We start from the raw sequence: 25904 nt of genomic DNA, 5'->3' as shown, positions 1-25904 counted from the left end.
TTCAATTGTTAGACAAAACTTTCTTCGTAAACCCTGAAATTCCAAAAGTACGAAGTACAACAACACTACCCAAATCATACTTCGTCTCAAATTTTTCAAAGTATAACAAAATTTACATACTTCGTCTCAATCCTGTTGCTAAAAATGAGTTTTTGTGGTAGTGAATTATGAAGATAGCTTCTAAATGATTTGGATCTTCCATTTCAACATTTGTAGCACGCCAATCGCGCAAACTCATATGATACCCAATTTTGGTTGTGACAGGAAGCTCAGTTTTATTTTTCCAGCTTAAGATGCTGTAGTTGCACCAGATCTATGAGCACATCCCTGTATGAAATACCAATGATCGTCGAACAACACCATTAATTCAAAGATCTTACTAGAAGAAACGGATTCTTCTATTATCAAAGATCAGAGTCTCTCTCGTGGATCTCCAAGGTATGTGGTATGGTTCCCACACATAACAAAAACCCATCTGATTCTTCCACTAAACAGACAATTCCGGTTACTGGTTTTACCCTCAACACCGCCTCCTCACTCACACTAGTTGTCTTCTCCACTCACTCTCTCTCTCTGTCTTATACGTTGTTTTATTCCAAGGAATATAATATAAGGAGCACATAATAGAGCAACTGTTGAAGACTCACATGAGGAAAAGAAGTCCAAACTATTGGATATGATCAGGATGGTGGTGGTTACCATCAACACATGATTACGAACCATAGCCTTAATTTGCGTTAACTAAATCATCCTTAGGCGTTAATATATTGTAATACTAAATTTTTTATAAATACCCCACACACAAATACAAGTATATATTTTATTCATTGGGGTCCCACTCAACATAATTAAATATATACTTTTAATCAAATTTGCCATATCTATTATAGTGGGCAAACTTATTTGCCATGCCACATGGCATGCCAAACTGCATTTTTTTTGGCATACGCATAGGAATAGGCATAAGTTCTTCGAAGATGGATGAATTGGTAAAAATCCTCATTTGCTTCATACTTGGGGTTTTAATGATGCAAAAGTATGACTTTTCATATTTCGGTTTATACTTCGGGTTTTAATGATGCAGAAGTATGACTTTTCATATTTCGATTTAATTTATTATTTTATTAGTAATTCTTCGATGATTACGGAATCTAATTGTTGTCTTAGCTCAACTGGTAGAGCACATGATTTTTATCCATGTAGATATGGGTTCGACTCCCACAGACACAATGCTCGACTCCAATCAGATGGCACAGTAATATTTTTCAGCACCGGTATATTACATATACGGCATGCAACACTCACTACACCAAATGGAGTAATTTGGAACACTGAATTGTTACACTTATTGATGTGACAAAATTTGTTACTTAAATACGTGTGACATCATTAAAAAGTGTAACAGTAAATCTCTACCTAATTATATATTTTTTGTAAATTAATTTTATCACACAAAATAGTGTGACAACTATACGCCCCAATAAAAGAAATAAAAGAAAAATATATAAATGGAAAATAAATAAGTAAAATTTATTTTCCCGCACTAGCCAAATAAATACCCCAAAATATTAGAGGAATCTCAAATTTTCCCTCTCGTATACAATTTTAGATCACCAGTAAGCCACGTTTTAACTTCAGTTATCATATTATTGTATGTATTATAAAAATCAGAAGAAGCCTCCAGGTCGAAACCAGAAAAAGACTCAGAAAGTTAAAAAACTCAGAAAGTAATAAAATAATATTATTTCAGTTATCATATTAGCTTGTTCTCTTCGTAATCTCCGTCATTTTCAAAACAAAAGAAAAAGAAATTCTTCGCCGTCTGCATCTAAAAGCTTATGATTCAGTAAAAAAAATGTCCTTCAAAAATAGAGATTTGTACCATCCTTATTTCTTCGCTGATACTAATTAATCAGATAAGTTGTCAAGACGATTGGGTTTTCGTTTAATTACAGATGAAAATTATTGTTAATTAGGTTTTCTATAGATTGATTGTCTAATTTTAATTATTTTTCTTCCCTATCGTATGATTGAGATCCTTTATTATTCTTTGCCTTTGTAATTTTACTTATTCATACCCTAATTTCAGTAATTTTTCATTTCAGCTTAATGAAATTTGGTACAGCCTCAAGGATTTTGCTATCACATCGATCTGGTGAGTTTCAGATAGTAATACGAGTCATACAACTTAGTTTCCTGTTAGTTTCATACACTTTTTGGTGTTGATTTATAAGATACAGACTAATTTAACTTGTTGATGCTCAAGTTGCTTGATAAATTGCATGAAAGAAATATATTTATATGTATATGAAACAGAAACTATCATAAGTCAGATTCAATCTAAAGGAAAACTTGCAGACCTATATTTACTTGAATGCTGATGCGGGTTTAGTAATTGCACTGTTGTTCTAAGCAACTTCATAAAGCAACAAAATAATGAAAGGTTGATTCACAGATGGATGCAGTTGAGCATTTCTGTGAATCTATAACAAATATGATAGAACATCAATTTGTTTCATTTTGATCTTAAATTGCATTCGATCGCACATAATGTGTTGTTGCATGAATTGTGTTAATATGGATGTTTTACATAGGTGTAAAATTCTGTAAATTCCAGTCGTTGTGACAGCAACACTAACCTTCATCTATAGCGTGTTCCCCAATATGAATGGGGCTTAATGGTTGATTTCCAAATGAGCACGGCAGAACTATCTTGCAGAATCCGCTTCGTAACTTTCCCATACTAGGAGGTAGAACATCATCTTACCCTATAATCCGTTCTCCTCTGTTTGGTTGTTACTGAAAAATATTCGCAGGCTAACCCCATAGGCAGTGAAGATGGCACTGTTAACCACGAAAGCCCTTGCAATTGCATCACCTAGTCCTCTCCAAAGAACGCTATAACCTTCTTCTCATACACTTTTGAGAAAACAATCAACAATACCTAGATATTTAGGTGGGCATTTGTCCAACCTAGTTTGTGTTTGTGCTTGGAGTCTAGATTTCACCACATCCAGGGGATAACAAGCAATCTAACTACTCCTGCCAGACCTCCTGCAACTAACATTGTTTTTAGTGTTTCTTGTCCTGTTTTCCTGCAACTCGGGTGTAGCTTCTCTCTGGTGTATTTGTAGCTTCAAAAGTATACACCATGACCAGGTGCATCTCTTAGCACTGTGATGGTTAGGCCTCAGTATAATACCTTTAGTCCTTCCTTCTTTAGGATGCTTTTAATGATGCGTCTTGGTCCTTCATGATTCTCTGTGATATTTGTTTTGGGTTTGTTTGATTGTAATTGGAGGCGAATTTTTACAAGTTCGACTTGGCTGAGCAAGAAGCTCCGTAAGGAACTTGTTCCGAAACCTCATATTGCAACACTTCTATAGGAAGGGGGATCATTGTTGTTGGGTGATTTGTTGAAAGCTTGTGACAAGATAGCATAATCTTGAAAGACCATTGCATTCTGCAGCAAAATGTACTTGTTAGGATGTCATACACAATATTTACTAGATGCCCAGTGTCTTTCTGGTTGTCAACAAGTACTACATACTCTATACAGTTCACTAGGTATCATTTAAAACTCTATTCAGAAATTATAAACACAATGAATGTAAAGGTCTACAGGCACATTGAATACCGGATGTTATCGAAAGTTCAGCCATCTAACATTAAGGTGGACAAATACTGAATTTAGTAACCTAACTAAGCGGTTGACAGACATCAATTCTATAGAGATTAAAAAGTGGACATTTTCTTACTTTAAAAGTGTGGGTTCTAACTTCTAAGACATATATATTCTATTTTGGTTTTCTTATTTTTGCATTTTCCTGGTTTTTTCACTCTTAACTTGTATGTTCTTTTTTTATAATCGCTCTGCAATCTAGAATAATATTAATATTTCCTTGAATTGGATTATGTTATCTGGTTAATTTTCGAGCATTAGAGGTCAAATTCACAAGTACTTGAATTTGCTCTTGTGAAGATCTATCAAGATGTGAATGCGGATATGGTGTCTGTCATGAATATGATCTGTATATATAAGTTAATTTTGTACAGAACGTTTCGAGCGTGGATACCAAATATTTGCTTGAGAGCAACATTTGCCCAAAGTTGAAGCCATTAAACATGCTTTGAATACAGTATTCCTCACTGCTGCTCTTTGCGATCCTACAGTTAACAAATGCAACTCTCCCGTCATCGGACTAAAAGAGGTAAACCCAACACTTGCAATTGATGATAATAACCATGTTCCTTTTGTTTCATTGTTGCCTTATCTTTTGTATCACTGTCTAAGATCAACTTGTTAGTCAGACTTGTACTTCAATGATTGCAACCTTATAACTCCCGCATCAAATTTGTACTTCAATAATTGCAACCTTATAACACTCCCATAGGGCTTGCTTTAGTACTATCAGTGAAAATTGTGATGTCGGTGCGTGTTAAACTGAAAGTTCAAATGAGATGTATGTTGAATGGCATACAATTGTTATAGGGTGGTAGTCTCTCCCATGTAAGATCTTGGCTACTTTGACTAAAAATCCTTTCTTATTTTTTCATTAATATTTCACACACCACGTTTCAATTCATGCATCTTTTCTGTTTTATTTGTTTTGATCTGATCTGTAATATCCTAAAAGTTAACTTACATGGTTATCCTTTTCTCAGTATTTGTTATTAGGTTAACTTTTAAGATTCTAAGAAATGATAATACACATTATATATGGCAACTTTATATTGAAGCATTTATGACTTTATGTTGATTGTGTACTACTGCATTACAGGTCATGGAACAAAAAATATCCAGTGATCATCGGACAAACAAAGAGACAATCTTGAATAATTCGTGTACCCCTAATTCTGACTTCACTTCAGACTATCATTCTTTTTCCGGGAATTTGAATACCATGTCAGAGCCACAACCTTTCGACAATTCCGGTTATGAAGAGTCTTCAAATCAAAATGTGTATTTGTTGGACAGGAATGGAAAAAATAGTTGCAGCTGGATATGTGGTGACCGGTTTGGAAGGTGAAGTCTACCACCACATAATTGTCCAAAAGAACGAGAGAAAAGTTAACATAGAATGCGTGTACGATGATTTTGCACTAATTTGGGACCCTCCTCAAGGGGATGACTACTATAAGCTATCTCCTTCTGTTGCTGGTGGTTGGATAGTATGGCATAAAAAGCATTTGCAATTTAAAAATTTAACTTTGTTTACCTTGTTACATAGTAGTACTATTAGATAGAGTTTAGTGTTTTAGTTTATGGTTTTTTGTTAGTTTTCATTGTTTAAACAATTCTTTTAAGAGTGTTGAGGATATTAGTTGATGTTTGAACAATTTTTTTACTAATTTAATTTCTATTAAATTTTTTGGGTACTATTTTTTAAAATTATGCACAATGTGGTGGTTTGGGGAAAGCGGGTGTATGAATCCAGAACAGGGCGGGGAAAATAAATATTTTTTTTCTTAATTACCGCCTAATTTGTTACGCTAATATATGTAAGAGATTTGACAATACTTATTAGTGTGATTTAAATTAATTAAAGTCACACTTATTAGTGTGACTAATAATGTGTAACAAAAGAATAACACCATATTTATTACACTAATAAGTGTGATAATAGATAAAATGTCGCACATATTAGTGTAACAAAATGTCTGATTTGGTGTAGTGACTACCACCCCTCACTTTTGAGAGTGAGCATTACTCCTCGCATGTTGACAACCCATGAGACTGTGTACCTTGAGAGAGGTAATGGGGAAGTGCTTATTATTTCATGATAGAAAGAACAACGAATAGCCGTATTTTGTAGCCAATTTAGTGCTGGAGTTGAAACATGTTGTTTAAGGTCGGTGCTGGAGTAAGCATTGATATTTGCCGATGCAAGTAGGGTTTGTAATCATTGATTTGTTTACATAAAAGCATTGATTTGTTTACATAATCAATTTAATGATTGTTATTTTCTTCTTTCAATCAAGAGACTCAAGGTTTCGGCTTTAAAATTCTCATCAATTCATTTATTCAAAGAGTTCTGTGAGAGAATATAATGCATACCACTGCCGAGATCATTAATATGTCAGCATGCACAACAAATGTCCTGCCAAGAATTGAATGCTTCTAGGTTTGTAGAATCTGCAATTCACCCAAAAAAAACAATGAGGAAAAAAAACATCCAAAGGGTGCAACTATTCGAAATAGAAAACAAAATCACGGATTGATAAGAAAATTATATAAATTTTAAAATGACGTGATAAGGAATAGATTATAATGCCTGGTTAACTTTAATAAAAATTTCAACAACCCCTACAACATTCAAAATTTAAAGAAATTACTCAAAGCGGAAAAAAAAAATCAGAAAATAAGAAAGACTAAAAAGGACTGAAAGACAATTCAAATATGCACTAGGAGAGACCATAAGGGCTAGCATGTAACTCATTTGAAGCTACATAGCCTACATGAATGTTAGGAATTTACGGAACATCACTATAAGAACTCCTCATTTTCTGATTTACGAAGATAATTTAGCAATTTACAAAGCATACTTAGCGATTTGACCGGCGGGATGAAAAAAGGCATACGGAGAACTGCATAAGAAACTAAACTTTTCAGTAATTTAATCTTAAAATGGCAACAAAGAATCATTCATGTTCAGTTGATATGTTTAGATCTAACCCACTTTTGAGTAACATTAGTTTTCTGAATCGCTTCATCAAAGGAGTTTAGAATGTTTTTAGACTGTGTTGTTAGAAAATCACACAGCTAAACTAATCAATAAAATGAGATTAAATACTAATCAGTATATGTCATGCCAATTAAAATAATTCATAACGCTTGGACAAATCATTGACAATTCATAATGCTTATATAAATCATAGGCAAAATTGGACATGTAAATTAGATGTTTTGTATTTCTCATGAATTGAGTTACATGGTGCATATTTCGGGGTTGGCAATGATAACTTGGTATGTCTACCATATGATCATTAACTAAAATATCTTTATGGTTAACTAATTGCCGAGCTTCAAGAGTGGTCGAAGCCGTGGTCAATTCAAAAAGTATATTATCCAAACACATTTCAAATAATATATTGTAGTAAAACTTGACCAGTTGACCTTTTAGCTTTTCCAGTAATGAACCGTTTCATTAGTTTATCTTAATATATGCCGGTGAAACAAATACGTGAATTTAGGTTTATCATACCAAATTTCAATCGTCAAATCATTAGATACCTAAAGAGTATCATAGTTTATTATTTCTCTAAAAAAATCAGTCTAATCAAAGATTAATTAGAAAGAAATCAATGCATTTGACCACGGGACAGTAAATTGGCTGGTCCCGTCATCCCGGTGCGTAGCACGGGTTACGTACTAGTTGCTATGAAAGTTGCATAACAATTTAAGTAATCTCTCGCTCCATATTAACACCCTGATTTATGGATCCATACACCTTGATCCAATTGCTTTTCTCTAGACAAGTTTTATCTTAGTTCTATGGATCAAGCATACGTGATGCTCATTCAGTTTTACAAAAAAGAAAAGCTTGCAAAACCTCGTTCTGTTTGATCATGATACGATAAAATAAAAGGAAGTACCTAGTTTGGTTACAAGTGAAACTAAAAACATTTTTCATAGCATTACCATTGTTGGAAGCTTACAGTGGTGATGAAGGATGGTGCTACCGGAGAAGAAAGAGAACATAGCCATAATGTCTCTGGATCTTGGTGATTAATTTTTAGAAGAAAGAATAATATCACTAGCCGTAATTTATGGTAACAAATTAATCTGATCCTACTTATACGCCGATAACTAATTGATCATCATCAACATATTTTTATTTTGTTAATAATATATAATTAGTTAAGGATAAATTAGTCCATCTGAAAATGTAGAATTATAAATCTAATCTTAAAGACTTAAACTATTAATCTTAACCGTAAATCTTGTATTTTGGGCTTAAATATATCTCATCATAATGACGTGTTTTTTTTTTCTTGCTTAATCATAAATTTTTTATTACCAAAGCAAACCAAAGGATTACAAAAAAAAGAACGATTTTTTGGGGACCATGGTCCTATTAGGCCACCTACCCAATAGTTATAAGGGGTGTCCTAAAGCATTGAAATGACTAACCTAACCTTAACCTGATTTAATTTAAAACTAACCCAATAACCACCTATATATATAACCACCACCTCCTCCCACCACCACCTCCCACCATCTCCGATTACCACCACCACCTCCGATTACCACCACCACCAACCACCACCAATATATATATATATATATATAGCTTAATTTAAAACATTAACAAAGATATTCTCACAAACCTATTACTTGTCATTCGTTTTTGGTTGAATAAATGAGAAGTAATCATTAAAATTAGTTGAAAATGGAAGTTGCATAGAGGTTTAATGGAGGGTTTTTTTCAGATAAAAGTTCAGCTATCAAGAATTAATTTTTTCTTAACCGAACTCAGAGTTCGGTTGATTCGCAAAAAAATACTTTTAACCGAACTCCTTGTATTAGAACAACACAAGTCCATAAGTTCGGTTTCTTCGCAAAATAAGGATATCACCGAACTTTAGTTTACGAAAATAATGAGAAGTCCACAAGTTCGGTTCGTTCGCAAAAATGTTAAGTTTTCTTTGTAACCGAACTCTACCTTTGAAACTTCGTAACCGAACTCTACCTAATTCGCCAAGAAATAAATTTCGTAGCAACCGAACGTTTGCCTAATTGCATATATGCATATATAAGACCAGTTCGGTTGATTCGCAAAATATGTTGAAGTTTGCGTACCAACCGAACTTCTAACACTAGGTTACTTTTAACCTGTAGTTCAGTTGGGAACTTGGTTGCGTTGAAGTTTGCGAACTAACCGAACACACAAGATGTACCCAAATAAATTGTTAAGTTCAAAGTTCGGTTACCTACCATTTTATCCTAGGTAACCGAACATTACACTGTACGACCAAAACCTCTATTAACGAGCGAGTTTGGTAACCTGCGTGTTTGGAAAACGTAGCCGAACTACACTTTCAGGTGTGTTCGGTTACATGTTCTTGACATATGGTAACCGAACTTGCCCAAATCTACATAAAAAATTTCATTTTTTTTTGAAAGTTTGGAGCAATTCAACCAACATTATCTTAGTTTGAAGCCTACCTGGGTACCCAAATACCCTTCCTCCGGTTGTGGTTAGTAAAATCCATCGTTTTTCATTTTTTCCTTCTTCATCTTCTCTAACTTTACTCTCTCAATAATTCTACTTCTTTAAAAAAAAAAACATCTGATTTTTTAATCTTACTAATTATCTTTAACTTAATCATCTCACTAATCATTACACTAACTATTATTAACACTAACTAATCATCGTCCAAAATTAATCAGGAGGGTAATTTAGGTATTAATATAAATATCTAGATAAGGGGTGACCTAGATTTACTTCTAATGTCTTTACCCAAAATAAAACCATGGTCCCCCAAAAAAATCATGGTCCCCAAAAAATCGTTCTTTTTTTAGTATGTAAGAATCACTAAATTCTAATGAACCCTGATTTTGGGCATACCAATATCTTTCTAGGCATACTGAATAAAGACAAAAAGGGATGCGAAATAACAAAATCAGATATCCCCTTAACCAAATTGTTTTTTAATGGCTAATTTACCCTTTACGTATTAGTGTTAGTAATTTGGATTAGTGGATTAAAACTTTTATTTAGTGATTAAGATAATTTTCAGAATTATAAAGATTGTTTAGAAGAAAAATTTGGGTAAAAACTCAAAAAAAGGCTTGTCTCGACCAATAAGAAGCGAGGATTTACTCACCATTCAACGTGAGAGCTTTATTTGTCTAGGCCTTTAAGTCTTTAAATATACAGTTTTTATTTGTAGTACCATAGGCATGGAGCCTTCTCCAGAGATTTATTTTGTACAGAACATCTCCGTCCTTAAAACTTGTTCGCTATACTGTGGAAAATTTGTACCAGCCGTCCAACTTTCCATCCAACCTAAGGTTGGCTATACTGTTTCATTTCAAAAAGCATGGGAACTTTGAGAAGAGCTGCACCAATATGTATTACATCCCTTCTACAGATCAGAATCGACAACAAAATAGAGCTAGCAATGTATCAGAACAAAAAAGAAAATTATATTATCTATAACCCCAGCTAATAACATTTGGCTGATCATACTAATGTGCTATGCAAACAGGATTGACAATGGAAATGAGATTAATTTAACGACAAAGTAATAGGAAGATATGGGCAAAACTGATTTGGACAAGTCACAAATGTAAGACTTTGAAACAGAACTGATTCAACAATAACAATGGATCAGTTCAATATAAAAATGAATCAGTTCAATTCAAGCATAAATAGCTCTGAGATGTAGAAGATTTACAGCATCAAACACTATGGACAACCACTATGGAACATCACCAAAATATGTTTCTAATGCAACTATCATCATCATACACTAAGAACATTTGTAGATCAAAGTAAATCTAAATTAAACTTTTGTAAATAATTCAAAGATCTTAGGAACCAGGTGCAAGATTACCTTTCAATTGTTAAACAAAACTTTCTTTGTGAACCCTGAAATTTCAAAATTACAAGTACAATCACACTACCTAAATCATATCTGATACGAGGACTCCCCTCAAATTTTTCAAACTAAAACATAAATTAGATACTTTGTCAATCCTATTGCTAAAAAATGAGTTTCGCGGTAGTGAATTATGAAGCTAGCTTCTAAATGATTTAGATCTTCCATTTCAACATTTGTAGCACGTCAATGGCGCAAACTCAAATGATACCCAATTTTTGTTGTGACAGGAAGCTCAGTTTTATTTTTCCAGCTTAAGATGCTGTAGTTGCACCAGATCTATGAGCACACCCCTGCATAGAAATACCAATGAACGTCGAATAACACCATTAATTTAGAGATCTTACTAGAAGCATTGATTTGAGATGGGTTTCTTATATCCATATAGTTCGGAGATAAAAAAAACTTAAATTTGAGAGGAGAAATCATTATGATGATATCAAAGATCTGAGTCTCTCCACTGGTTTTACCCTCAACACCGCCTCCTCACTCACACTTGTTGTCTACTCCGCTCTCTCTCTCTCTGTCTAACATATCTACCGAGACCTTAGGGTTTATTCAGGGAAATTTATGTAATTTACTAAAACACCCCTAAACTGATCCCTGGATATTTTAATTACACCTCAGTGAGCAAGCGCTCTTATACTAGAAAGAAAAAAAAGTAAGAAATTGTAGAAATACATACAAATACACTATGAACTTGGTCCGAAACTTATTCAAAATTTTGATTAGCTGGATTAGAAGTTACATGGATCAACCTCATGTTCGTGTTCAATATGCATTGAGTTCACCGAGACATTAGGCTCTGAAATTAGCTGTTTCGGAGAGACAACAAAATAGTAGAATAAAATCTATAATTCCAAAAAGATGCAAGTATGTAACTATTAGCATAAAATGGTAGGGGTGCCACAATTTTATAGGGTCTGGTGGAGTATTGGCTTGTCTAATTACTTCCAATGCGACATGGTATTCCCCTACTACTCTATACCCTGAAATACAAAGGCTTCACATCAGAGTTTAAGAGGATTCCCGCTTCTACAGATGCTGATCAGAATCGAGGAAAAATTGATTTTTTACAACAATGCGAGAATGACTAAAAGTAACATCACAAACTGCCCTACACAATTCAACTCGCGGTATCAAAGGCAGAGGAATCGTGCATCTAATCTCAGGAAAAATTGCAACTAAAATTGTGCATAGGAGATTACACTTAAAATAGCATGGTAGGCGTAATATCCAACGTGGTGTGACTGTTTCTAGTAGTAAATAACCACTGAACCGATATGCCAGTATTCAATTAAACGTGTGATTTAGTTAAAATTTACAGGTTATAATCTTTATATAAAAGCAGTTTCATTTGTTGTGTCATAAAGCCTTTTCCAAGAAATATTTTGTACCAAAAATTTCTGTTCCATTTTCACTAACATTTTTATCTAGCAAAGATTTCTTCAACAATTTACACCTATAAATTAAGCAAAAGAATAAATTGAAATTCTTGGGGTTTGGTTGATAAATACAGCATGATAAGTATATTGACAAATTAAAAATGATTTTACAACAATGTTTTACCAAGTCCAGAGAAATGACAAATGGAGTCCGATTTTCTATGTATTGAAAAATAACTTCACAAATAGAGCTAACACATCAAATCACGATTTCAATGTAACGCAAATAGCTTCGAGATTTAGATGACTTGCAACATGAAACACATTCCTCACCAATGTAATTAAAAAATCTTCCTTACAGGCAATTCAATATGTGCAATGTAACTATCACTAACTACATTTACAGATGAAGAAAAACTAAACTAATAACCTGTAATTAATAAGGTCCACCCATAAAGAAAATTTTCCCTAACAGATGAAATGTAAGCTACAAATTGATGCTTTTATATTCTAATAAGAGAAAGTTATAAGTACAATACCACCTGAGTCAGATGTGAATACACGCTGAAATTTTATAAAACTAAATCCAGTTACATACTTTGTCCCAATCGTATAGCTAACTAGAAAAACCATGTTTTTGAGGTAGCGAGTGAGAAGCTTGTTATTATACAGATCTTCAAGTTTTTGCTGCTCTTACATTTCAGCACTCCAACATGATACCCAATGTTGCTGGTAATGTCAGATATTAATGTAAAGTAATACTTATAATTGAAATTGGATGTTAAATTATAACAAAACACCATGAAATAAAAGTAACCAACCTTCAAATGATGCTTCTTCTACCCTTGGAACAAGAAAAATACAAAGATTTGAGGTTCTTATCTAATAATCTTCAAATTTCTACCCAATTCTATGATTGGAAACTAGAAGATAAAAGATGCATCTTTTACAAATTGAAATTTCTACCCAATTACAAATTGGAAATAACAAAGTGTTGGAGGCTATTCTCTAGGACGGATTTGAGGGTTCTTACACCACTTTTCTAAACAAACCAACTTCAAAACTAGAAGAGCTAGGGTTTAAACAATAAATAGTAAACAAAAAAGGACAAAGGTAGGAAATAAGGGAAAGAAGGGGGGTAAAAGAGTAAATACACAATAAGAGGGCATAAATGGTATATATGAAGTACCATTATGCATCATCCTTCCTTCATTAAGTGAAATTCGCCCTCGAATTGTCCATCTCTTCATCCATAGCATTGTCACCCCAATATGGATCCAAGTGCTTAACATTAAAGACGTCTGGCGTACGAATTGAGGTCGGTAAGTTGAGTCAATAAGCATTATCATTTATCTTTTCTCCAATTGGAAATGGTCCAATCTTCCTTGACTTAAGCTTGTTGTGCTCACCCACGGGAAAGCGTTCTTTAGTAAGAACCGCATAAACAAGATCTCCTACCTCAAACTCAAGCACGCGTCGTCGTTGATCGACCTTGTTCTTGTATTTCCTTGATGAAGCTTCTAGATGCTTTCAGGTGCTTTCATGTATAAGGTGGAGTTGAAAAACAAAGTCTTCCGCCTTAGCATTTAGCCTTTTTAAATCCGGTACTAAAGACAAGTCAAGTGGTACTCTTGGATTGAACCTGTACACCACCATGAATGGTGAATAACCACTACTCCGGTTCACCGCATGGTTGTAAGCGAATTCCGCTTGCATAAAACTTGGTCACATGTCTTCAAACTCTCTAAAAATAAAATGAACTCCCTAGTGCTTGAACTACTTCTCTTCTCGAAAACTACTCGACCACGATTTGTTCCTTTATAATTACTCACCAAGTCTAACCTCTTCTGATGATAGTCAAGTGCACACTTAAGAAGCAAAGAAACACCAAGTAATTTTTCCAACTTTGAACGGTGACTATTGTTATTATACTTGTCTTCAAAGGAAGCCCAAGTTGGATCAACATAAGTTAATTTCTCATTTTCTTTGCTAGTACTTGATAAAGAGCTTGTTGTTGGGTGAATTTTTCCCTCAAATTTCATCTCTTGAATGACATTTTTGGATATGACATAAACATAACTATTGGAATCATTAACAAGCTTGCTTACCTTTATTCTCATGGTACAAGTTGTTTGGAATGTCTCATGCCTTGTCTCTCGATCACCGTCGTCAAGTTCAAGCATGGGGTATTTGTTTATGACACCCAATATTTGTATTTGATAACCCTTGGTAAACTCTTCTTCCATTTTTGTTATTAAGTTCTTCATCAAATATGGGTGGCGACGTAGGATCGAAGTAAACATTATCACCAATCTCGCCTTCCTCACAACTTGAAAAAATATCAAATTTTGGTAGAGATATTTTATCAAACACCTTATAGGCAACTTCTTGATTCTCATACCCACCAATAGAAATTGAATTCTCTAACTCCATTTCATCTTCATAATCATTAGAGAGTTCAAATGAGTCCATATAAATACCTTCCAACTTCTTAATTTTCTCTTCTACTAGTTGACACATTTCATCAAACATCTTGTGTCTTATTCTATCTAACCATTCTTTTACTTGATCTTTACTTAGTATTACATGCCCATCCATTACTTACTTTTACTTACACATTTCATCCAACATCTTGTGTCTTATTCTATCTAACCATTCTTTTATCATTTCATTTTATCAATAATCCCATCACTTGAACATTACTTAGTTTTACTTCCCCATCCATTTTCATTCTTCTTTTTGATATCAAAATAAAACACCATAAGATTGAAATACCCAATTTAAGAAAACTACCAAGAAAAAGAAACACAACCCAAAATACTTGATGATGATATTAGTATCTTTCCCAAACCTTGCCCCAAAAAATCAAACCAAAGCTCTGATACCAACTAATGTAAAGTAATACTTATAATTGAAATTGGATGTTAAATTATAACAAAACACCATGAAATTAAAGTAACCAACCTTCAAGTGTGCTTCTTCTACCCTTGGAACAAGGAAGATACAAAGATTTGAGGTTCTTATCTAATAATATTCAAATTTCTACCCAATTCTAAGATTGGAAACTAGAATATAATAGATGCATCTCTTACAAATTGAAATTTCTACCCAATTACAAATTGGAAATAACAAAGTGTTGGAGGAGCTTCTCTAGGAAGGATTTTAGGGTTCTTACACCACTTTTCTAAACAAACCAACTTCAAAACTAGAAGAGCTAGGGTTTAAACAATAAATAGTAAACAAAAAAGGACAAAGGTAGGAAATAAGGGAAAAAAGGGGGTAAAAGAGTAAATACAAAATAAGAGGGCATAAGTGGTATATATGAAATACCATTATGCATCATCCTTCCCTCCTTAAGTGAAATTATTCCTCGAATTGTCCATCTCTTCATCCATAACATTGTCACCCCAATATGGATCCAAGTGCTTAACATTAAAGACGTCGGGCGTACGAATTGAGTTCGGTAAGTTGAGTCGATAAGCACTATCATTTATCCTTTCTCCAATTGGAAATGGTCCTATCTTCCTTGCCTTAAGCTTGTTGTGCTCACAATTGGGAAAGCGTTCCTTAGTTAGAACCGCATAAACAAGATCTCTTACTTCAAACTCAACCACGCGTCGTCGTTGATCGACCTTGTTCTTGTATTTCCTTAATGAAACTTCTAGATGCTTTGGGGTGCTTTCATGTATAAGGTGGAGTTGAAAAGAAAAGCCTTCCGCATTAGCATTTAGCGTTTTCAAATCCGGTACTAAACACAAGTCAAGTGGTACTCTTGGATTGAACCCGTACACCACCATGAATGGTGAATAACCACTACTCCGGTTCACCGCATGGTTGTAAGCAAATTCCGTCTTGCATAAAACTTGGTCACATGTCCTCAAACTCTCTAAAAATAAAATGAACTCCCTAGTGCTTGAAATACTTCCCTTCTTGAAAACTACTCGACCACGATTTCTTCCTTTATAATTACTCACCAAGTCTAACCTCTTTTGGTGATAGTCAAGTGCACACTTAAGAAGCAAAGAAACACCAAGTACTTTTTCCAACTTTGAATAGTGACTAGCGTTATTATACTTGTCTTCAAAGGAAGCCCAAGTTGGATCAACATAAGTTATTTTTTCATTTTCTTTGCTAATACTTGATAAAGAGCTTGTTGTTGGGTGAATTTTTCTCTCAAATTTCATCTATTGAATGACATTTTTGGATATGACATAAACATAACTATTGGAATCATTAACAATCTTTCATACCTTTCTTCTCATGGTACAAGTAGTTTGGAATGTGTCATGCCTTGTGTCTCGATCACCGTCGTCAATTTCAAGCATGGGGTATTTGTTTATGATACCCAATATTTGTATTTGATAACCCTTGGTAAACTCTTCTTCCATTTTTTTATTAGGTTCTTCATCAAATATGGGTGGCGAGTAGGATCAAAGTAAACATTATCACCAATCTCGCCTTCCTCATAACTTGAAAAAATATCAAATTTTGGTAGAGATATTTTATCAAACACCTTATAGGAAACTTCTTGATTCTCATACCCACCAATAGAAATTGAATTCTCTAACTCCATTTAATCTTCATAATCATTAGAGAGTTCAAATGAGTCCATATAAATACCTTCCAACTTCTTAATTTTCTCTTCTACTAGTTTACACATTTCATCAAACATCTTGTGTCTTATTCTATCTAACCATTCTTTTACTTGAGCTTTACTTAGTATTACATGCCCATCCATTACTTACTTTTACTTACACATTTCATCAAACATCTTGTGTCTTATTCTATCTAACCATTCTTTTATCATTTCATTTTATCAATAATCCCATCACTTGAACATTACTTACTTTTACTTCCCCATCCATTTTCATTCTTCTTTTTGATATCATAATAAAACACCATAAGATTGAAATACCCAATTTAAGAAAACTACCAAGAAAAAGAAACACAACCCAAAATACTTGATGATGATATTAGTATCTTTACCAAACCTTCCCCCAAAAAATCAAACCAAAGCTCTGATACCAACTAATGTAAAGTAATACTTATAATTGAAATTGGATGTTAAATTATAACAAAACACCATGAAATAAAAGTAACCAACCTTCAAGTGATGCTTATTCTACCCTTGGAACAAGGAAGATACAAAGATTTGAGGTTCTTATCTAATAATCTTCAAATTTCTACCCAATTCTAAGATTGGAAACTAGAATATAATAGATGCATCTCTTACAAATTGAAATTTCTGCCCAATTACAAATTGGAAATAACAAAGTGTTGGTGGATCTTCTCTAGGAAGGATTTTAGGGTACTTACACCACTTTTCTAAACAAACCAACTTCAAAACTAGAAGAGCTAGGGTTTAAACAATAAATAGTAAACAAAAAAGGACAAAGGTTGGAAATAAGGGAAAAAAGGGGGTAAAAGAGTAAATAAAAATAAGAGGTCATAAGTGGTATATATGAAATACCATTATGCATCATCCTTCCCTCCTTAAGTGAAATTCTCCCTCGAATTGTCCATCTCTTCATCCATAGCATTGTCACCCCAATATGGATCCAAGTGCTTAACATTAAAGACGTCGGGCGTACTAATTGAGGTCGGTAAGTTGAGTCGATAAGCACTATCATTTATCTTTTCTCCAATTGCAAAAGGGCCTATATTCCTTGCCATAAGCTTGTTTTGCTCACCCATGGGAAAACGTTCTTTAGTTAGAACCGTATAAACAAGATCTCCTACTTCAAACTCAACCACGCGTCGTCGTTGATCGACCTTGTTCTTGTATTTCCTTGATGAAGCTTCTAGATGCTTTCGAGTTCTTTCATGTATAAGGTGGAGTTGAAAAGAAAAGTCTTTCGCCTTAGCATTTAGCCTTTTCAAATCCGGTACTAAACACAAGTCAAGTGGTACTCTTGGATTGAACCCGTACACCACCATGAATGGTGAATAACCACTACTCCGGTTCACCGCATGGTTGTAAGCAAATTCCGTCTTGCATAAAACTTGGTCACATGTCCTCAAACTCTCTAAAAATAAAATAAACTCCCTAGTGCTTGAACTACTTCCCTTCTTAAAACTACTCGACCACGATTTCTTCCTTTATAATTACTCACCAAGTCTAACCTCTTATGGTGATACTCAAGTGCACACTTAAGAAGCAAAGAAACACCAAGTAGTTTTTCCAACTTTGGATGGTGACTATCGTTATTATACTTGTCTTCAAAGGAAGCCCAAGTTGGATCAACATAAGTTATTTTTTCATTTTCTTTGCTAATACTTGATAAAGAGCTTGTTGTTGGGTGAATTTTTCTCTCAAATTTCATCTCTTGAATGACATTTTTGGATATGACATAAACATAACTATTGGAATCATTAACAAGCTTGCTTACCTTTCTTCTCATGGTACAAGTAGTTTGGAATGTGTCATGCCTTGTGTCTCTATTACCGTCGTCAAGTTCAAGCATGGGGTATTTGTTTATGACACCCAATATTTGTATTTGATAACCCTTGGTAAACTCTTCTTCCATTTTCTTATTAGGTTCTTCATCAAATATGGGTGGCCACGTAGGATCGAAGTAAATATTATCACCAATCTCGCCTTCCTCACAACTTGAAAAAATATCAAATTTTGGTAGAGATATTTTATCAAACACCTTATAGGAAACTTCTTTATTCTCATACCCACCAATAGAAATTGAATTCTTTAACTCCATTTCATCTTCATAATCATTAGAGAGTTCAAATGAGTCCATATAAATACCTTCCAACTTCTTAATTTTCTCTTCTACCAGTTGACACATTTCATCAAACATCTTGTGTCTTATTCTATCTAACCATTCTTTTACTTGAACTTTACTTAGTATTACATGCCCATCCATTACTTACTTTTACTTACAAATTTCATTAAACATCTTGTGTCTTATTCTATCTAACCATTCTTTTATCATTTCATTTTATCAATAATCCCTTCACTTGAACATTACTTACTTTTACTTCCCCATCCATTTTCATTCTTCTTTTTGATATCATAATAAAACACCATAAGATTGAAATACCCAATTTAAGAAAACTACCAAGAAAAAGAAACACAACCTAAAATACTTGATAATGATATTAGTATCTTTACCAAACCTTCCCCCAAAAAATCAAACCAAAGCTCTGATACCAACTAATGTAAAGTAATACTTATAATTGAAATTGGATGTTAAATAACATAACACCATGAAGTAAAAGTAACCAATCTTCAAATGATGCTTCTTTTACCCTTGGAACAAGGAGATACAAAGATTTGAGGTTCTTATTTAATAATGTTCAAATTTCTACCCAATTCTAAGATTGAAAACTTGAAGATAATAGATGCATCTCTTACAAATTGAAAACTTGGAGGGTCTTCTCTAGGAAGGATTTTAGGGTTCTTACACCACTTTTCTAAACAAACCAACTTCAAAACTAGAAGAGCTAGGGTTTAAACAATAAATAGTAAACAAAAAAGGACAAAGGTAGGAAATAAGGGAAAGAAGGGGGTAAAAGAGTAAATACAAAATAAGAGGGCATAAATGGTATATATGAAATACCATTATGCATCAGATATGCAGGCAAAACATGAAAAAAAATTAACATCCCTGCAATTGAAAAATTAACATGAATTTTAATTTTATGGGGGCTAAGACAAAACATGAAAAAAATACCAAAAAAACATTATTTTACATATCTTACCATTATATCCCCTTTGAGATTTTCTCAAAGGGGATATAATGACTGATAATTTCAAAGATCTGTGTCTTTCTTCTCTTTGATCTGGAAGCTATTTGTAAATCAAAACTACAATCATAACACCCCATTTGTTTGTGGTGACGGCAAACTCTTCTCAGCAGAAAACTCCGGTTATTGGCTTTTCTCTCAACACCGCCTCTCAATCACACAACTAGTCTCCACTCTCACACTCTGTATAAAAACTTCTACTGAAATTCTAGGGTTTGGTAAATTTATAAGATAATATGTGTTAGTTACTAAAATGCCTTTCACTTTATCCGAATTTTGAAGCACAGTCTGCAAGCCCGCAAATTACAATTCCTAGATAGCCTATGCCCTACACTGCAGCGTATACAATGATATGATTCCTTTGATCATCTTCAACTACTAGTAGTATCCATAGAACTGATATGCCAATTTCACAATTATATGTGCGATTTATCTATACAAGTTTGATTTTGTAGTACAGCGTAGAGCCTTCTTCGAGTGATATTTTTGAATCATGACCTTTTTGTTTACGTCCATATGCTGTTGAATCTTTTTGTTTGATAGTGCCGTGGGTTTAGGTTTTAGGGAATTTTCAACAGAGATCATTGATAGGACAACTCGATAACTTTTCCATATATATTTGTTTTTCCAAGACATTTTTTGGTTTTTGTAATGACTTTGGTGGGTTAAAAAGATACTGAGGTCTTTAGAACGGTTTACAAATTCAATTAGCCAGAGATCATCCTCATATACTTGGTGTTCAATATGCTGATGTCCTGAGAAGCTAGAATTGGCGAGCAGAATTGCTGCAATACAAAATTTGCAGGCGGGATATATACTATCTGATGTGATTAAAAACATGAACGTGTTTAAGATTGTTGATGCTCATTATGATGTATTAAGTCCCATAATTATGACAAAAAGCCTAATTACCGTATGATAATTGAAGTACATTGGAAAATCAGTATAATTGAATTAAAATAAAACTGATTTTTTACAACTATGTCTTATGGAGTGCGGAAGAATGAAGAAGCGATTCTGATTTTCAACCTACTGGAAAATAACATCACGAGATTGAGCTACGATATCAACTCACGATCCAAGAGGAATGTACTATTCCCAAGGAGAGGAATCGTGCATTAGTGCATCCCAAGGAACCAAAATCTAAAACTTCATGGAATCTTGGACCATAATGTTTAAAGAGATCAGCTGCTATGAGTCCTATATTCATTTGTGCATTGATACATTGACGAAATGAAGTGAAAAAACAAGTAATAACAGAAAAAAGTTTAACATATCTATAGTCAGTAAAACATTCACAAGTTTCCAAGGCATTCAACCATTTTACTGAACCATGAAGCATCATTAATTACTCGGAGAAGAGCTGCTGCAGTATACCTTATTGAACGATTTACACCATTCAAGATCTGCCCAAATGTAAGTCTTCATAATAGGTAATTAACAAGATTTATTGTACACTGGCTTAGATTAGTTAGATCAAAAATTTCTATCTAGCACCACGACATGCATGTAATGTAACTATCAACAAACACCATCATAATCCAGTCTCTAACAATTGAAACGGAAGTTCCAAACTGATACGAGCACAACCCTAAAAAAAGAAAAGAAATTCTACCTAGAAATTTGAATTTGTGATCATTATATTATGGTTTAGATGTCAAAATTATGCTACAAATATCTGTGTAGGGTATGTTTATTAGACTGAAATCAACCCATTTACTACAAAAATATATATTAACAAGGATTGTGCAGGCCCGTGCAAATGCACGGGCTAGGGTCATAAAATTTCTTCCGGTACGTTCTTCAGATTGGGGCCGGCAAGGCGTGGTTAAGGACGAATCTGAAATGCAAAGGCTAGTTTCATATATTGCTTCCTTTTATGGATCTTTTACATTACTTTGGAATATTAGCGGTAAAAAAGGATCCGAAAATAACTGTTCAATGTTTTTATCAAGTACTTGATCAGTCGTAAGTCCAAACTGGATGTTGTGCTAGTAACCTGGTGTCACACCTCCAAATGCAAAAGAAAAGGCACTAACCATTTCATTCGTAGTTGCAGCACCAACATATAAGTGGCGCAGGAATCTTAGCATTACAGGGATTACAAACTGTTCATGGAACTCTAACCAATATTTATATTCCTTCGCGATCAAACTACATACCTTAACTATACTCATGTAAAAATCCATAGGAAACACATTGCCCTTATGAACATTCCCTTTCTTAACAGTTAACATAGCAACACTCATCCGATCCTCATATGCAATGCACTCAACCAACGGCATCAACAATTTTCCAAATCCCTTCCCCTACACCCGCTATTCAAGCTGCGCTTCATAAACATATATCACCAGTACCTCTTCTTCCAATCCAAACTGATACTAAGAAAACGCTACAGAATGCCCCTCTAGCGGTTGAATCCCATCCTCATCCCCAAATTAAATATACATATACCATGCTTCCGGTGCAACAGTTTCCTTGCGTTTAACTTTCTCATTCACAACCCATTATTCTGGTTCATATGTAGCTTCCATATTGCACTTAAGGAGCTTCTAGATATATTGTTTCTGAAATAAAGATAGGTGTGAGCCAACTCCTGACTCAGTATACATATAAACCAATTAAATACTTGAAGAAGTTCCAAGTGCTGGAATCAACCCTCCCGTTTGTAAGGCTAACTCTAGAATTATCTTGCCTCTGCATGCTTGATGAACGTTTTTTTTTTTTGCAAGCATCAACCTTTCTGAAGGAAATCTAGTCACTGAATTTTACAGGGGCTTGATGCTCCAAGATACAGAGAGATGCAGTAAATGGGTCCAATCTGCGCAAAAATACAAATAAATACACAAATCAAAAGAATAAAAATATAGTTTGCTTCAACAAACAAAATTTCAAAGGCGGCAAAAATAAGTATGTAACTGCAGGTCTTGTAAGTGAGAAATTACAGGAGTCATCACCAAAGAAATAGAATTAAAAAGGAACCAACCGAAACTTAAATAATTTTGAGAGGGGAAAAGGATTCACCCTTCTTTTTTTAACATTCCTTTAGACCAATACCAAATATTGTTGAATCCAAGTTTTCCATTGCCAAAATTGTCAGCAACATTTGAAACATCTCCATCTTTATTATTGTTGGTGACCTTAGCGTCTCCAACTTTAGATTGTTGGCAATATTTGTCTTGTCGTGAAGACGGTAATTAAGTTCAAGATTAACTGTGTAGCTCATATATAGTACTCTTCAATGCGAAGTGTTTTTATTTCTTGCTTTTCCACTCATTCAGTTTAACAGGGTTGCAAATTTGCAAACAAATGGTGGGCTTCTATTTCTGTCGTTGTGGTTATTTCATCCCGCAAGCCGCAACTACATCTATTTTTGGTCTGCTGATGGATAGACGTTGAGAAGGATTGTTACTAGTTAAAAGGTTAATTGCCGTACTTTGAACTAAGTTGTGCGAGGATGCTTTTCTGGCATGTAGTATCTTCCTTTTCAGTGATATTCTTTGGCTTGATTCTCCTTCTATCAGACACAAATAATCGAATTGCATTCAAATATAAATAATAAATTATTGTGCGAGGAATAAGAAATTTGATTCGGTAAACTGTGCAGATGTATATTTTACCTGTCGTGATTCCAATTGTATTCGAATACATAGAAAATGAATGGGAATATTCATATGGAGTGTTTGATTCTCCTTTTGTTTTGATTTGTTTTGAGCCCACAAATCGATAATTTTTTCTTTCTTTTGGCTATCATCCAAATTGCTTCATGGTTGTGTCTCTTCGTTTGCAAGATAAATTATGAAAGGGGTCACGGTTATCCACCAAATGCATATTGTAGCTTCATGGATTGTCTCTTTATTGTGCTCTAAATTATGAAACGGGCATATATTCTTCAGAGTATATAAATCAAACATTAGATCTTCCTCAAAAAAGTCTTTTACTGTTGAAAAGACATTTCTTTTACTGTTAACCACTTTTTTTTTGATCAGCAAAACAATGAAACTGTATTAGAATCAAAGAATAAGAAAGATTACAAGCGCATCCACTTTTTTTCTTTTACTGTTAACCCTTAGTTAATCAAGCGCTAGACGGTAAGATAGAAGAAGACAATTGACCATTAGATGGTAAGAAAGAAAAAGTGAATTGGGAATAAGATTCTTACTTGTATAATAGGCTGCATGCACAATAGACGGATTACAAATTCAACTCTTTAAGGATGGCAGAATTGCACATGTGACTCATAACATGAATCACCAAGTTGAAACAGACTTTATTCTTCACTTCCCAACTCTGTTGTCATTAGTGATTTCGAGAGGTTCATTGGGGAATAAATATGGTTTCAAAGCGAAGAATCACAACACTTGAACATTGTGCGAAAAGTTTTTATTCTATAAGGGGGACTCCAAGCCTAGAATCGTATCTTTTGGTATAATGTTTCTGCTACGTGGCACGATAGTTTTCTTGCATTCATGAAAGTAACCCTGGTTGCGCCATGTCAGCATCAACATTCCCCTTTATATAAACAAGAATTGATTGTTATTTTAATTTGCCTTGAAATCGAAATAGAACAACAATTGCACATCAGTATCCATTTTGGCTGTTTCATTAGCGGTTTTAGAAAATGCGTTAATGCCTATTCTTATCAAGCTCTGTGTAACTCGAATCCATTTCCAATACAACAATGCATCCACATATCTTATCATTAACCTCAATACAGAACAAAGAAAATTATACAAGATTTAACAATCTTTATATAAAAATCAAATCTATCATCAAAAGATACAATTTGAAATGGGACAGAAACAATTTCATTTTAAGATATAATCAAATACGGGTTCTTGACGACCCTGGCTTAAAATTCTTTCGGTCTAGTACGATGAAAAGTGATGGTTTTGGAGAAGATTGATGCGGCTGAAATGCGGTTGGTCATTCCACCACTGCAAGCCAGTAGATGCTCCTCACTTAGCCAGTTTATCCGCTACATCATTACCCTCTTTACAGATATGAGAGTACCTGAATTAAATTGTCGATAAAAACTTCATACAATTATCCCAATAAACAACTAAATTCCACGGCACCAAAGAATGATTAGATAAAGCACCAATGACATGCATGGAATCACACTCAATCCAAATACGAATCACTCCTCTGGAACATGCCATGAATCTGGAATATCAGAGATTTGATCAATGAACACCAATAGAAATCAAACAAATGCTGCAAGACATCCCCGAGTATGGTCTTGGGGGATAAACGTTTGTTCATTTATAAACTTTCCACATCATAATAACAACAGAGTGAACGACCATGTTTTCCAGCTCAACCAACAACAGTCAACAGAGCATATTTTCCAGCTCAATCATTAGCTAACACCCAGACAGCAACAGAAGCATGTTTGCCTAATCATACGAATATATCTATGCCGTCTTGTAAATATCACCGACTTTGAATTTTTGAACTAAATCAGCAAAAAGCATTATCATCACTTGACTTATATTATTTTGGCTGGAGATTCGATCAAGCACCAACATATGAATGTAATGCTACTATCATCAAACACTAAAAACATTAATTTATAATTGAGTAAATCTAAACAAAAATGGAGTATTTGTAAATAAGGTTTTATCTAACACAGTGGCGGATCTACCTTGAAGCAATGGTGTGCAGTTGCGACCCCTTGATTCCAAAAGTCTCCACTAAATGACCTAGTGATCCAAGCCCACGGAAATTTTGCACCCCCTAAACCCAACTTAGCCAGCTTAAAAACATGAATTCCATGACTCAATTAGGTGAGTTCGATAAATTCCATGAGATTTGAGCATGTTGATTGTGAGTGTATTTCTTCCTCAACTGCCGCATCATTTGTCAATTTGATTTTGTGATCCTATCTAAATTAAGAAGATTAGGGTTCATGTGAATTTTTGGGGTTTTAGTATATACTACTGTATTTTCTCCTACCCTGTGTATTTTGGTTTGAAAGTAATCTAATTGTATTTGTGTTTTCTTTAATTGATATCGCTGTTCTTTCTTTGTTGAGAATTTTTCTATTTGTTTGGGAAACATGCCACGGTTATATCCAACTGATTTCTTCCAAATGGATATTATGCATCTTTATCAACAACTAGGTTTTCGCAATATTAGCAATGGCAG

At 34.0% G+C, this 25904-nt stretch overlaps 1 long non-coding RNA gene and 1 pseudogene across 1 annotated transcript; one reads left to right on the top strand and one right to left on the bottom strand.

Annotated features, from left to right (window-relative positions):
* Positions 1-2163: 2163 nt before the first annotated feature.
* LOC113319317 lies at positions 2164-7704 on the bottom strand (annotated as a pseudogene).
* LOC113319318 lies at positions 3462-5371 on the top strand. Its single transcript, XR_003345354.1, has 2 exons — positions 3462-4211; positions 4782-5371. It is a non-coding gene; the product is annotated as an uncharacterized LOC113319318 (long non-coding RNA).
* Positions 7705-25904: the final 18200 nt, after the last annotated feature.

This window comes from Papaver somniferum, chromosome 10, assembly GCF_003573695.1.
Source record: "Papaver somniferum cultivar HN1 chromosome 10, ASM357369v1, whole genome shotgun sequence".
Lineage (NCBI taxonomy): Eukaryota > Viridiplantae > Streptophyta > Magnoliopsida > Ranunculales > Papaveraceae > Papaver > Papaver somniferum.
The sequence above is the reverse complement of the archived record's forward strand: the minus strand, read 5'-3'. Positions and strand labels throughout refer to the sequence as shown.